Genomic DNA, 12,345 nt, shown 5'->3' with positions numbered 1-12,345 from the left:
CCAGACAACCAGGGTTAAAATCCCGGGCTCCGCACCAGGTGACTGATGGCGGCAAAGAAGAGGTAAGTCGGAGATGGCTGGTAAATTGGTAAGTAGTACATCTGTCTGTCTGTCTGTCTGTCTGTCTGTGTATAGAGCATGGCTGGACTTGTGAATGGTGGATTGCAAAGTGGTTGGTAAGTGTGTATGTGCAGAGAGAGCAAGGATAGGTGCAGGCTGTGTCAGAGGGCGGGAATAGAGGGAGCACATGAGGTGGAGGGCGGAGCAAGAAGAGCAGGCTAAGAGAGGTGCAGATAGAGGGGGAGTAGGCGGAGCCTAGGAGGATAGCAGGGGTGGTTGAGGAGAAGAGTAAGAAGGGGAGGGGGAGTAGGGGGATAGCAGAGGTAGGTGGTGGGAGATAGAGGAGAAAGGGGGACGTAGATGGAGCAGGGGGAGAGAGCAAGAGGGGGTGGTGTGGCAGTGATTCAGGAGAAGAAGGGGTGTAGGAGGAGTCTAGGCCAGTGCGCAAGAGGGGGTGCAGGAGAGGAAGCATAGCGCAGCCCATGCTGGCAAACAAGCAGAGTGCCCCACCCACAAACGGGGTGATTACAAAGGAGGGGGGTTTTGGTGACGGACCCCATAATTTTTATGCCACCCCCCCCCCCAAGCTCCAGTGTGGTGGTAGTAAAGGGGGAGGGGGGAGTAAATTTGGGGGTGCAATGTCAAAAGGGGTGTTGGGGTGCATTATTACAGGGGTGCTAGGAGGCGCAGAATGATGCAGCATGTGTTTTTTCGGGAGTGCTATGTACTTTCTTGTTTATTGCGCCCTTTCTTTCGAGCGGGGGTACCACGAAAGGCTAGGGGCAAAGGGGGGAGTGGAGGACTTGGGGTTCAGGTTTCAGGCACTTTCTATTACCAGCCAAAATGGAACCTTGCACACAGGCCTACTGTGGTTATAGTATTGAGAGGGGAAACAAGGAACCTGTGTTAGGATTCTTGGGAGATGGTCTGCCCATGATTTCTTTGCCCCGGTGCAGGACATGTTATAAGGTGTCTTGTGGTGGTTTTTCTAGACCTCATAATCCCAAAAGAGTGCCTGACATTTCGGCTGTAAGGACACTTCTAAAGAGTGTGCTTTTGATATTCTGGCAAGCGCCTCCCCAACTGTGCACATCTATGCACCAAACATGGCAAATCCTTCATCCTGCAAAGCATCATATCATACTCAGAAGCTTTGAGATGGCGTGAGTATATTCATTTTGGGGTGAATACTCTTCACATGCTTCTCCCACCTGAGGACTGTGGATCTGTTGTTCTTCTTTCACATGTCCCTTCAAAGAGACAGAAGGCACACTCACTCTATCTCTCTGCAAGCATCTATGCTTTGACACTTTTATCTTGCAGTTTTCCTTCCAAAGCCCGCACCCCCTTCACCACAAATACAGGCCAACCATTCCTCAATGCTCATTCACTCTTGTCATTCCAGTCCGCCACTCTATAGGCTGATAAAAAAACAACAAGAACAAGAAGTAGTTCAGCAAACAGATTTAAAGTCTCTCTGTAGATTTATCTTCAAACTGCTGCCCTCTAGTAATGCTACATGGCAACTGCAGCATAATAATAGGATTGAGAAAGGGGCTGTCCAATGCAAATAATGTTCTCCCATGATTACTTTGCTGAGCTTCCTCTGTGATGTTGTGATACGGCCTTCAAAACATGGGCTTCAGCAGATTTCCAAAGTTGCCAAACTGTCTTAGGCTAAGGGGTTTTCCACTCAAAGGCCTACATATAAGGACCCCACCCTCATTTAGCAGGGTCCAGAATTACCTGCAGTAATCCTCTATACAGAACTTGGGCGTTCGTGGGCTTATGGTAAAAGCTGCAGACTATGAATGGGGTGTTTAAAATCCCAGTCCCAAAGCCCTGGCCTGGCTGCACAGCACAGCACAGCACAGCAAAGCAAAGCAAACGGATGGCACCCACCTCACACAATACAGCTTAGTTTTGCCCCTCTTTGGGCCTTATTTCTCTTCTCCAAAACACCAATTTGAGGAAAAAAACAATACATTGATTAATGAAGATAAGGCTTTGCTCCTATTGTAGCTACTTGAGCAAAAGGAGGGAGAGGGAAGGTGGGGTGGAGGGGGCAAGATTTCTAAATGTGGGCTAACAATGCAAACAAAAATACTTACATTATTCCTGAAATTGTTAAAGTAAAAATAACCTTTAGAAATAAAAAAAATCAAATGACTTATTTTTTTCCACCTAAAAGTACTTTGGAGGCGCTGGCTGGATTCAAACCCCTATATAGGGATAGCCTACTGCACCAGAGGCACTAGACCTTGCCACTGAGCCATAGCTCCTGGATGGGTTTTGACTGTGCCACAGAACCTATCAGCAACATAAAGGTTGTGATGTCATTGCTTATGGCTTCCACTGCACAGGACACTTCATATCCATGATATAGGGAAGTTTTGACAAGCTAAAGACATGGAAGCCAGTGTGGTCCAGTGGGTAAGTTCCTGACTTCCACCCAGACAACCAGGGTTCGAATCCCGGGCTCGGCACCAGGTGACTGATGGCGGCAAAGAAGACGGCAAAGAAGAGGTAAGTCGGAGATGGCTGGTAAATTGGTAAGTAGTACATCTGTCTGTCTGTCTGTGTATAGAGCATGGCTGGACTTGTGAATGGTGGATTGCAAAGAGGTTGGAAAGTGTGTATGTGCAGAGAGAGCAAGGATAGGTGCAGGCTGTGTCAGAGGGCGGGAATAGAGGGAGCACATGAGGTGGAGGGCGGAGCAAGAAGAGCAGGCTAAGAGAGGTGCAGATAGAGGGGGAGTAGGCGGAGCCTAGGAGGATAGCAGGGGTGGTTGAGGAGAAGAGTAAGAAGGGTAGAGTGGGAGAAGGGGGATAGCAGAGGTAGGTGGTGGGAGTTAGAGGAGAAAGGGGGACGTAGATGGAGCAGGGGGAGAGAGTAAGAGGGGGTGGTGTGGCAGTGATTCAGGAGAAGAAGGGGTGTAGGAGGAGTCTAGGCCGGGGTGCAGGAGAGGAAGCATAGGGCAGCGCAGCCCATGCTGGCAAACAAGCAGAGTGCCCCACCCACAAACGGGGTGATTACAAAGGAGGGGGGTTTTGGTGACGGACCCCATCATTTTTACGCCACCCCCCCCCCAAGCTCCAGTGTGGTGGTAGTAAAGGGGAAGGGGGGGAGTAAATTTGGGGGTGCAGTGTCAAAAGGGGAGTTGGGGTGCATTATTACAGGGGTGCTAGGAGGCGCAGAATGATGCAGCATGTGTTTTTTCGGGAGTGCTATTTACTTTCTTGTTTATTGCGCCCTTTCTTTCGAGCGGGGGTACCACGAAAGGCTAGGGGCAAAGGGGGGAGTGGAGGACTTGGGGTTCAGGTTTCAGGCACTTTCTATTACCAGCCAAAAGGGAACCTCGCACACAGGCCTACTGTGGTTATGGTATTGAGAGGGTAAGCAAGGAACCTGTGTTAGGATTCTTGGGAGATGGTCTGCCCATGATTTCTTTGCCCCGGTGCAGGACATGTTATAAGGTGTCTTGTGGTGGTTTTTCTAGACCTCATAATCCCAAAAGAGTGCCTGACATTTCGGCTGTAAGGACACTTCTAAAGAGTGTGCTTTTGATATTCTGGCAAGCGCCTCCCCAACTGTGCACATCTATGCACCAAACATGGCAAATCCTTCATCCTGCAAAGCATCATATCATACTCAGAAGCTTTGAGATGGCGTGAGTATATTCATTTTGGGGTGAATACTCTTCCATGCTTCTCCCACCTGAGGACTGTGGATCTGTTGTTCTTCTTTCACATGTCCCTTCAAAGAGACAGAAGGCACACTCACTCTATCTCTCTGCAAGCATCTATGCTTTGACACTTTTATCTTGCAGTTTTCCTTCCAAAGCCCGCACCCCCTTCACCACAAATACAGGCCAACCATTCCTCAATGCTCATTCACTCTTGTCATTCCAGTCCGCCACTCTATAGGCTGATAAAAAAACAACAAGAACAAGAAGTAGTTCAGCAAACAGATTTAAAGTCTATCTGTAGATTTATCTTCAAACTGCTGCCCTCTAGTAATGCTACATGGCAACTGCAGCATAATAATAGGATTGAGAAAGGGGCTGTCCTATGCAAATAATGTTCTCCCATGATTACTTTGCTGAGCTTCCTCTGTGATGTTGTGATACGGCCTTCAAAACATGGGCTTCAGCAGATTTCCAAAGTTGCCAAACTGTCTTAGGCTAAGGGGTTTTCCACTCAAAGGCCTACATATAAGGACCCCACCCTCATTTAGCAGGGTCCAGAATTACCTGCAGTAATCCTCTATACAGAACTTGGGCGTTCGTGGGCTTATGGTAAAAGCTGCAGACTATGAATGGGGTGTTTAAAATCCCAGTCCCAAAGCCCTGGCCTGGCTGCACAGCACAGCACAGCACAGCAAAGCAAACGGATGGCACCCACCTCACACAATACAGCTTAGTTTTGCCCCTCTTTGGGCCTTATTTCTCTTCTCCAAAACACCAATTTGAGGAAAAAAACAATACATTGATTAAGGAAGATAAGGCTTTGCTCCTATTGTAGCTACTTGAGCAAAAGGAGGGAGAGGGAAGGTGGGGTGGAGGGGGCAAGATTTCTAAATGTGGGCTAACAATGCAAACAAAAATACTTACATTATTCCTGAAATTGTTAAAGTAAAAATAACCTTTCGAAATAAAAAAAATCAAATGACTTATTTTTTTCCACCTAAAAGTACTTTGGAGGCGCTGGCTGGATTCGAACCCCTATATAGGGATAGCCTACTGCACCAGAGGCACTAGACCTTGCCACTGAGCCATAGCTCCTGGATGGGTTTTGACTGTGCCACAGAACCTATCAGCAACATAAAGGTTGTGATGTCATTGCTTATGGCTTCCACTGCACAGGACACTTCATATCCATGATATAGGGAAGTTTTGACAAGCTAAAGACATGGAAGCCAGTGTGGTCCAGTGGGTAAGTTCCTGACTTCCACCCAGACAACCAGGGTTCGAATCACGGGCTCGGCACCAGGTGACTGATGGCGGCAAAGAAGAGATAAGTCGGAGATGGCTGGTAAATTGGTAAGTAGTACATCTGTCTGTCTGTCTGTGTATAGAGCATGGCTAGACTTGTGAATGGTGGATTGCAAAGTGGTTGGTAAGTGTGTATGTGCAGAGAGAGCAAGGATAGGTGCAGGCTGTGTCAGAGGGCGGGAATAGAGGGAGCACATGAGGTGGAGGGCGGAGCAAGAAGAGCAGGCTAAGAGAGGAGCAGATAGAGGGGGAGTAGGCGGAGCCTAGGAGGATAGCAGGGGTGGTTGAGGAGAAGAGTAAGAAGGGGAGGGGGAGTAGGGGGCAAGCAGAGGTAGGTGGTGGGAGTTAGAGGAGAAAGGGGGACGTAGATGGAGCAGGGGGAGAGAGCAAGAGGGGGTGGTGTGGCAGTGATTCAGGAGAAGAAGGGGTGTAGGAGGAGTCTAGGCCAGTGCGCAAGAGGGGGTGCAGGAGAGGAAGCATAGGGCAGCGCAGCCCATGCTGGCAAACAAGCAGAGTGCCCCACCCACAAACAGGGTGATTACAAAGGAGGGGGGTTTTGGTGACGGACCCCATCATTTTTATACCACCCCCCCCCCAAGCTCCAGTGTGGTGGTAGTAAAGGGGGAGGGGGGAGTAAATTTGGGGGTGCAGTGTCAAAAGGGGTGTTGGGGTGCATTATTACAGGGGTGCTAGGAGGCGCAGAATGATGCAGCATGTGTTTTTTCGGGAGTGCTATGTACTTTCTTGTTTATTGCGCCCTTTCTTTCGAGCGGGGGTACCACGAAAGGCTAGGGGCAAAGGGGGGAGTGGAGGACTTGGGGTTCAGGTTTCAGGCACTTTCTATTACCAGCCAAAAGGGAACCTCGCACACAGGCCTACTGTGGTTATGGTATTGAGAGGGGAAACAAGGAACCTGTGTTAGGATTCTTGGGAGATGGTCTGCCGATGATTTCTTTGAACCGGTGCAGGACATGTTATAAGGTGTCTTGTGGTGGTTTTTCTAGACCTCATAATCCCAAAAGAGTGCCTGACATTTCGGCTGTAAGGACACTTCTAAAGAGTGTGCTTTTGATATTCTGGCAAGCGCCTCCCCAACTGTGCACATCTATGCACCAAACATGGCAAATCCTTCATCCTGCAAAGCATCATATCATACTCAGAAGCTTTGAGATGGCGTGAGTATATTCATTTTGGGGTGAATACTCTTCCATGCTTCTCCCACCTGAGGACTGTGGATCTGTTGTTCTTCTTTCACATGTCCCTTCAAAGAGACAGAAGGCACACTCACTCTATCTCTCTGCAAGCATCTATGCTTTGACACTTTTATCTTGCAGTTTTCCTTCCAAAGCCCGCACCCCCTTCACCACAAATACAGGCCAACCATTCCTCAATGCTCATTCACTCTTGTCATTCCAGTCCGCCACTCTATAGGCTGATAAAAAAACAACAAGAAGTAGTTCAGCAAACAGATTTAAAGTCTCTCTGTAGATTTATCTTCAAACTGCTGCCCTCTAGTAATGCTACATGGCAACTGCAGCATAATAATAGGATTGAGAAAGGGGCTGTCCTATGCAAATAATGTTCTCCCATGATTACTTTGCTGAGCTTCCTCTGTGATGTTGTGATACGGCCTTCAAAACATGGGCTTCAGCAGATTTCCAAAGTTGCCAAACTGTCTTAGGCTAAGGGGTTTTCCACTCAAAGGCCTACATATAAGGACCCCACCCTCATTTAGCAGGGTCCAGAATTACCTGCAGTAATCCTCTATACAGAACTTGGGCGTTCGTGGGCTTATGGTAAAAGCTGCAGACTATGAATGGGGTGTTTAAAATCCCAGTCCCAAAGCCCTGGCCTCGCTGCACAGCACAGCACAGCACAGCACAGCACAGCACAGCAAAGCAAAGCAAACGGATGGCACCCACCTCACACAATACAGCTTAGTTTTGCCCCTCTTTGGGCCTTATTTCTCTTCTCCAAAACACCAATTTGAGGAAAAAAACAATACATTGATTAATGAAGATAAGGCTTTGCTCCTATTGTAGCTACTTGAGCAAAAGGAGGGAGAGGGAAGGTGGGGTGGAGGGGGCAAGATTTCTAAATGTGGGCTAACAATGCAAACAAAAATACTTACATTATTCCTGAAATTGTTAAAGTAAAAATAACCTTTCGAAATAAAAAAAATCAAATGACTTATTTTTTTCCACCTAAAAGTACTTTGGAGGCGCTGGCTGGATTCGAACCCCTATATAGGGATAGCCTACTGCACCAGAGGCACTAGACCTTGCCACTGAGCCATAGCTCCTGGATGGGTTTTGACTGTGCCACAGAACCTATCAGCAACATAAAGGTTGTGATGTCATTGCTTATGGCTTCCACTGCACAGGACACTTCATATCCATGATATAGGGAAGTTTTGACAAGCTAAAGACATGGAAGCCAGTGTGGTCCAGTGGGTAAGTTCCTGACTTCCACCCAGACAACCAGGGTTAAAATCCCGGGCTCCGCACCAGGTGACTGATGGCGGCAAAGAAGAGGTAAGTCGGAGATGGCTGGTAAATTGGTAAGTAGTACATCTGTCTGTCTGTCTGTCTGTCTGTCTGTGTATAGAGCATGGCTGGACTTGTGAATGGTGGATTGCAAAGTGGTTGGTAAGTGTGTATGTGCAGAGAGAGCAAGGATAGGTGCAGGCTGTGTCAGAGGGCGGGAATAGAGGGAGCACATGAGGTGGAGGGCGGAGCAAGAAGAGCAGGCTAAGAGAGGTGCAGATAGAGGGGGAGTAGGCGGAGCCTAGGAGGATAGCAGGGGTGGTTGAGGAGAAGAGTAAGAAGGGGAGGGGGAGTAGGGGGATAGCAGAGGTAGGTGGTGGGAGATAGAGGAGAAAGGGGGACGTAGATGGAGCAGGGGGAGAGAGCAATAGGGGGTGGTGTGGCAGTGATTCAGGAGAAGAAGGGGTGTAGGAGGAGTCTAGGCCAGTGCGCAAGAGGGGGTGCAGGAGAGGAAGCATAGCGCAGCCCATGCTGGCAAACAAGCAGAGTGCCCCACCCACAAACGGGGTGATTACAAAGGAGGGGGGTTTTGGTGACGGACCCCATAATTTTTATGCCACCCCCCCCCCCCAAGCTCCAGTGTGGTGGTAGTAAAGGGGGAGGGGGGAGTAAATTTGGGGGTGCAATGTCAAAAGGGGTGTTGGGGTGCATTATTACAGGGGTGCTAGGAGGCGCAGAATGATGCAGCATGTGTTTTTTCGGGAGTGCTATGTACTTTCTTGTTTATTGCGCCCTTTCTTTCGAGCGGGGGTACCACGAAAGGCTAGGGGCAAAGGGGGGAGTGGAGGACTTGGGGTTCAGGTTTCAGGCACTTTCTATTACCAGCCAAAATGGAACCTTGCACACAGGCCTACTGTGGTTATAGTATTGAGAGGGGAAACAAGGAACCTGTGTTAGGATTCTTGGGAGATGGTCTGCCCATGATTTCTTTGCCCCGGTGCAGGACATGTTATAAGGTGTCTTGTGGTGGTTTTTCTAGACCTCATAATCCCAAAAGAGTGCCTGACATTTCGGCTGTAAGGACACTTCTAAAGAGTGTGCTTTTGATATTCTGGCAAGCGCCTCCCCAACTGTGCACATCTATGCACCAAACATGGCAAATCCTTCATCCTGCAAAGCATCATATCATACTCAGAAGCTTTGAGATGGCGTGAGTATATTCATTTTGGGGTGAATACTCTTCACATGCTTCTCCCACCTGAGGACTGTGGATCTGTTGTTCTTCTTTCACATGTCCCTTCAAAGAGACAGAAGGCACACTCACTCTATCTCTCTGCAAGCATCTATGCTTTGACACTTTTATCTTGCAGTTTTCCTTCCAAAGCCCGCACCCCCTTCACCACAAATACAGGCCAACCATTCCTCAATGCTCATTCACTCTTGTCATTCCAGTCCGCCACTCTATAGGCTGATAAAAAAACAACAAGAACAAGAAGTAGTTCAGCAAACAGATTTAAAGTCTCTCTGTAGATTTATCTTCAAACTGCTGCCCTCTAGTAATGCTACATGGCAACTGCAGCATAATAATAGGATTGAGAAAGGGGCTGTCCTATGCAAATAATGTTCTCCCATGATTACTTTGCTGAGCTTCCTCTGTGATGTTGTGATACGGCCTTCAAAACATGGGCTTCAGCAGATTTCCAAAGTTGACAAACTGTCTTAGGCTAAGGGGTTTTCCACTCAAAGGCCTACATATAAGGACCCCACCCTCATTTAGCAGGGTCCAGAATTACCTGCAGTAATCCTCTATACAGAACTTGGGCGTTCGTGGGCTTATGGTAAAAGCTGCAGACTATGAATGGGGTGTTTAAAATCCCAGTCCCAAAGCCCTGGCCTGGCTGCACAGCACAGCACAGCACAGCACAGCAAAGCAAAGCAAACGGATGGCACCCACCTCACACAATACAGCTTAGTTTTGCCCCTCTTTGGGCCTTATTTCTCTTCTCCAAAACACCAATTTGAGGAAAAAAACAATACATTGATTAATGAAGATAAGGCTTTGCTCCTATTGTAGCTACTTGAGCAAAAGGAGGGAGAGGGAAGGTGGGGTGGAGGGGGCAAGATTTCTAAATGTGGGCTAACAATGCAAACAAAAATACTTACATTATTCCTGAAATTGTTAAAGTAAAAATAACCTTTCGAAATAAAAAAAATCAAATGACTTATTTTTTTCCACCTAAAAGTACTTTGGAGGCGCTGGCTGGATTCGAACCCCTATATAGGGATAGCCTACTGCACCAGAGGCACTAGACCTTGCCACTGAGCCATAGCTCCTGGATGGGTTTTGACTGTGCCACAGAACCTATCAGCAACATAAAGGTTGTGATGTCATTGCTTATGGCTTCCACTGCACAGGACACTTCATATCCATGATATAGGGAAGTTTTGTCAAGCTAAAGACATGGAAGCCAGTGTGGTCCAGTGGGTAAGTTCCTGACTTCCACCCAGACAACCAGGGTTCGAATCCCGGGCTCGGCACCAGGTGACTGATGGCGGCAAAGAAGACGGCAAAGAAGAGGTAAGTCGGAGATGGCTGGTAAATTGGTAAGTAGTACATCTGTCTGTCTGTGTATAGAGCATGGCTGGACTTGTGAATGGTGGATTGCAAAGTGGTTGGTAAGTGTGTATGTGCAGAGAGAGCAAGGATAGGTGCAGGCTGTGTCAGAGGGCGGGAATAGAGGGAGCACATGAGGTGGAGGGCGGAGCAAGAAGAGCAGGCTAAGAGAGGTGCACATAGAGGGGGAGTAGGCGGAGCCTAGGAGGATAGCAGAGGTGGTTGAGGAGAAGAGTAAGAAGGGGAGGGGGAGTAGGGGGCAAGCAGAGGTAGGTGGTGGGAGTTAGAGGAGAAAGGGGGACGTAGATGGAGCAGGGGGAGAGAGCAAGAGGGGGTGGTGTGGCAGTGATTCAGGAGAAGAAGGGGTGTAGGAGGAGTCTAGGCCAGTGCGCAAGAGGGGGTGCAGGAGAGGAAGCATAGGGCAGCGCAGCCCATGCTGGCAAACAAGCAGAGTGCCCCACCCACAAACAGGGTGATTACAAAGGAGGGGGGTTTTGGTGACGGACCCCATCATTTTTATACCACCCCCCCCCCCCCCAAGCTCCAGTGTGGTGGTAGTAAAGGGGGAGGGGGGAGTAAATTTGGGGGTGCAGTGTCAAAAGGGGTGTTGGGGTGCATTATTACAGGGGTGCTAGGAGGCGCAGAATGATGCAGCATGTGTTTTTTCGGGAGTGCTATGTACTTTCTTGTTTATTGCGCCCTTTCTTTCGAGCGGGGGTACCACGAAAGGCTAGGGGCAAAGGGGGGAGTGGAGGACTTGGGGTTCAGGTTTCAGGCACTTTCTATTACCAGCCAAAAGGGAACCTCGCACACAGGCCTACTGTGGTTATGGTATTGAGAGGGGAAACAAGGAACCTGTGTTAGGATTCTTGGGAGATGGTCTGCCGATGATTTCTTTGAACCGGTGCAGGACATGTTATAAGGTGTCTTGTGGTTGTTTTTCTAGACCTCATAATCCCAAAAGAGTGCCTGACATTTCGGCTGTAAGGACACTTCTAAAGAGTGTGCTTTTGATATTCTGGCAAGCGCCTCCCCAACTGTGCACATCTATGCACCAAACATGGCAAATCCTTCATCCTGCAAAGCATCATATCATACTCAGAAGCTTTGAGATGGCGTGAGTATATTCATTTTGGGGTGAATACTCTTCCATGCTTCTCCCACCTGAGGACTGTGGATCTGTTGTTCTTCTTTCACATGTCCCTTCAAAGAGACAGAAGGCACACTCACTCTATCTCTCTGCAAGCATCTATGCTTTGACACTTTTATCTTGCAGTTTTCCTTCCAAAGCCCGCACCCCCTTCACCACAAATACAGGCCAACCATTCCTCAATGCTCATTCACTCTTGTCATTCCAGTCCGCCACTCTATAGGCTGATAAAAAAACAACAAGAAGTAGTTCAGCAAACAGATTTAAAGTCTCTCTGTAGATTTATCTTCAAACTGCTGCCCTCTAGTAATGCTACATGGCAACTGCAGCATAATAATAGGATTGAGAAAGGGGCTGTCCTATGCAAATAATGTTCTCCCATGATTACTTTGCTGAGCTTCCTCTGTGATGTTGTGATACGGCCTTCAAAACATGGGCTTCAGCAGATTTCCAAAGTTGCCAAACTGTCTTAGGCTAAGGGGTTTTCCACTCAAAGGCCTACATATAAGGACCCCACCCTCATTTAGCAGGGTCCAGAATTACCTGCAGTAATCCTCTATACAGAACTTGGGCGTTCGTGGGCTTATGGTAAAAGCTGCAGACTATGAATGGGGTGTTTAAAATCCCAGTCCCAAAGCCCTGGCCTCGCTGCACAGCACAGCACAGCACAGCACAGCACAGCACAGCACAGCAAAGCAAAGCAAACGGATGGCACCCACCTCACACAATACAGCTTAGTTTTGCCCCTCTTTGGGCCTTATTTCTCTTCTCCAAAACACCAATTTGAGGAAAAAACCAATACATTGATTAATGAAGATAAGGCTTTGCTCCTATTGTAGCTACTTGAGCAAAAGGAGGGAGAGGGAAGGTGGGGTGGAGGGGGCAAGATTTCTAAATGTGGGCTAACAATGCAAACAAAAATACTTACATTATTCCTGAAATTGTTAAAGTAAAAATAACCTTTCGAAATAAAAAAAATCAAATGACTTATTTTTTTCCACCTAAAAGTACTTTGGAGGCGCTGGCTGGATTCGAACCCCTA

This window comes from Pleurodeles waltl, chromosome 6 (assembly GCF_031143425.1).
Source record: "Pleurodeles waltl isolate 20211129_DDA chromosome 6, aPleWal1.hap1.20221129, whole genome shotgun sequence".
NCBI lineage: Eukaryota > Metazoa > Chordata > Amphibia > Caudata > Salamandridae > Pleurodeles > Pleurodeles waltl.
This window is presented reverse-complemented; position numbering follows the sequence as displayed.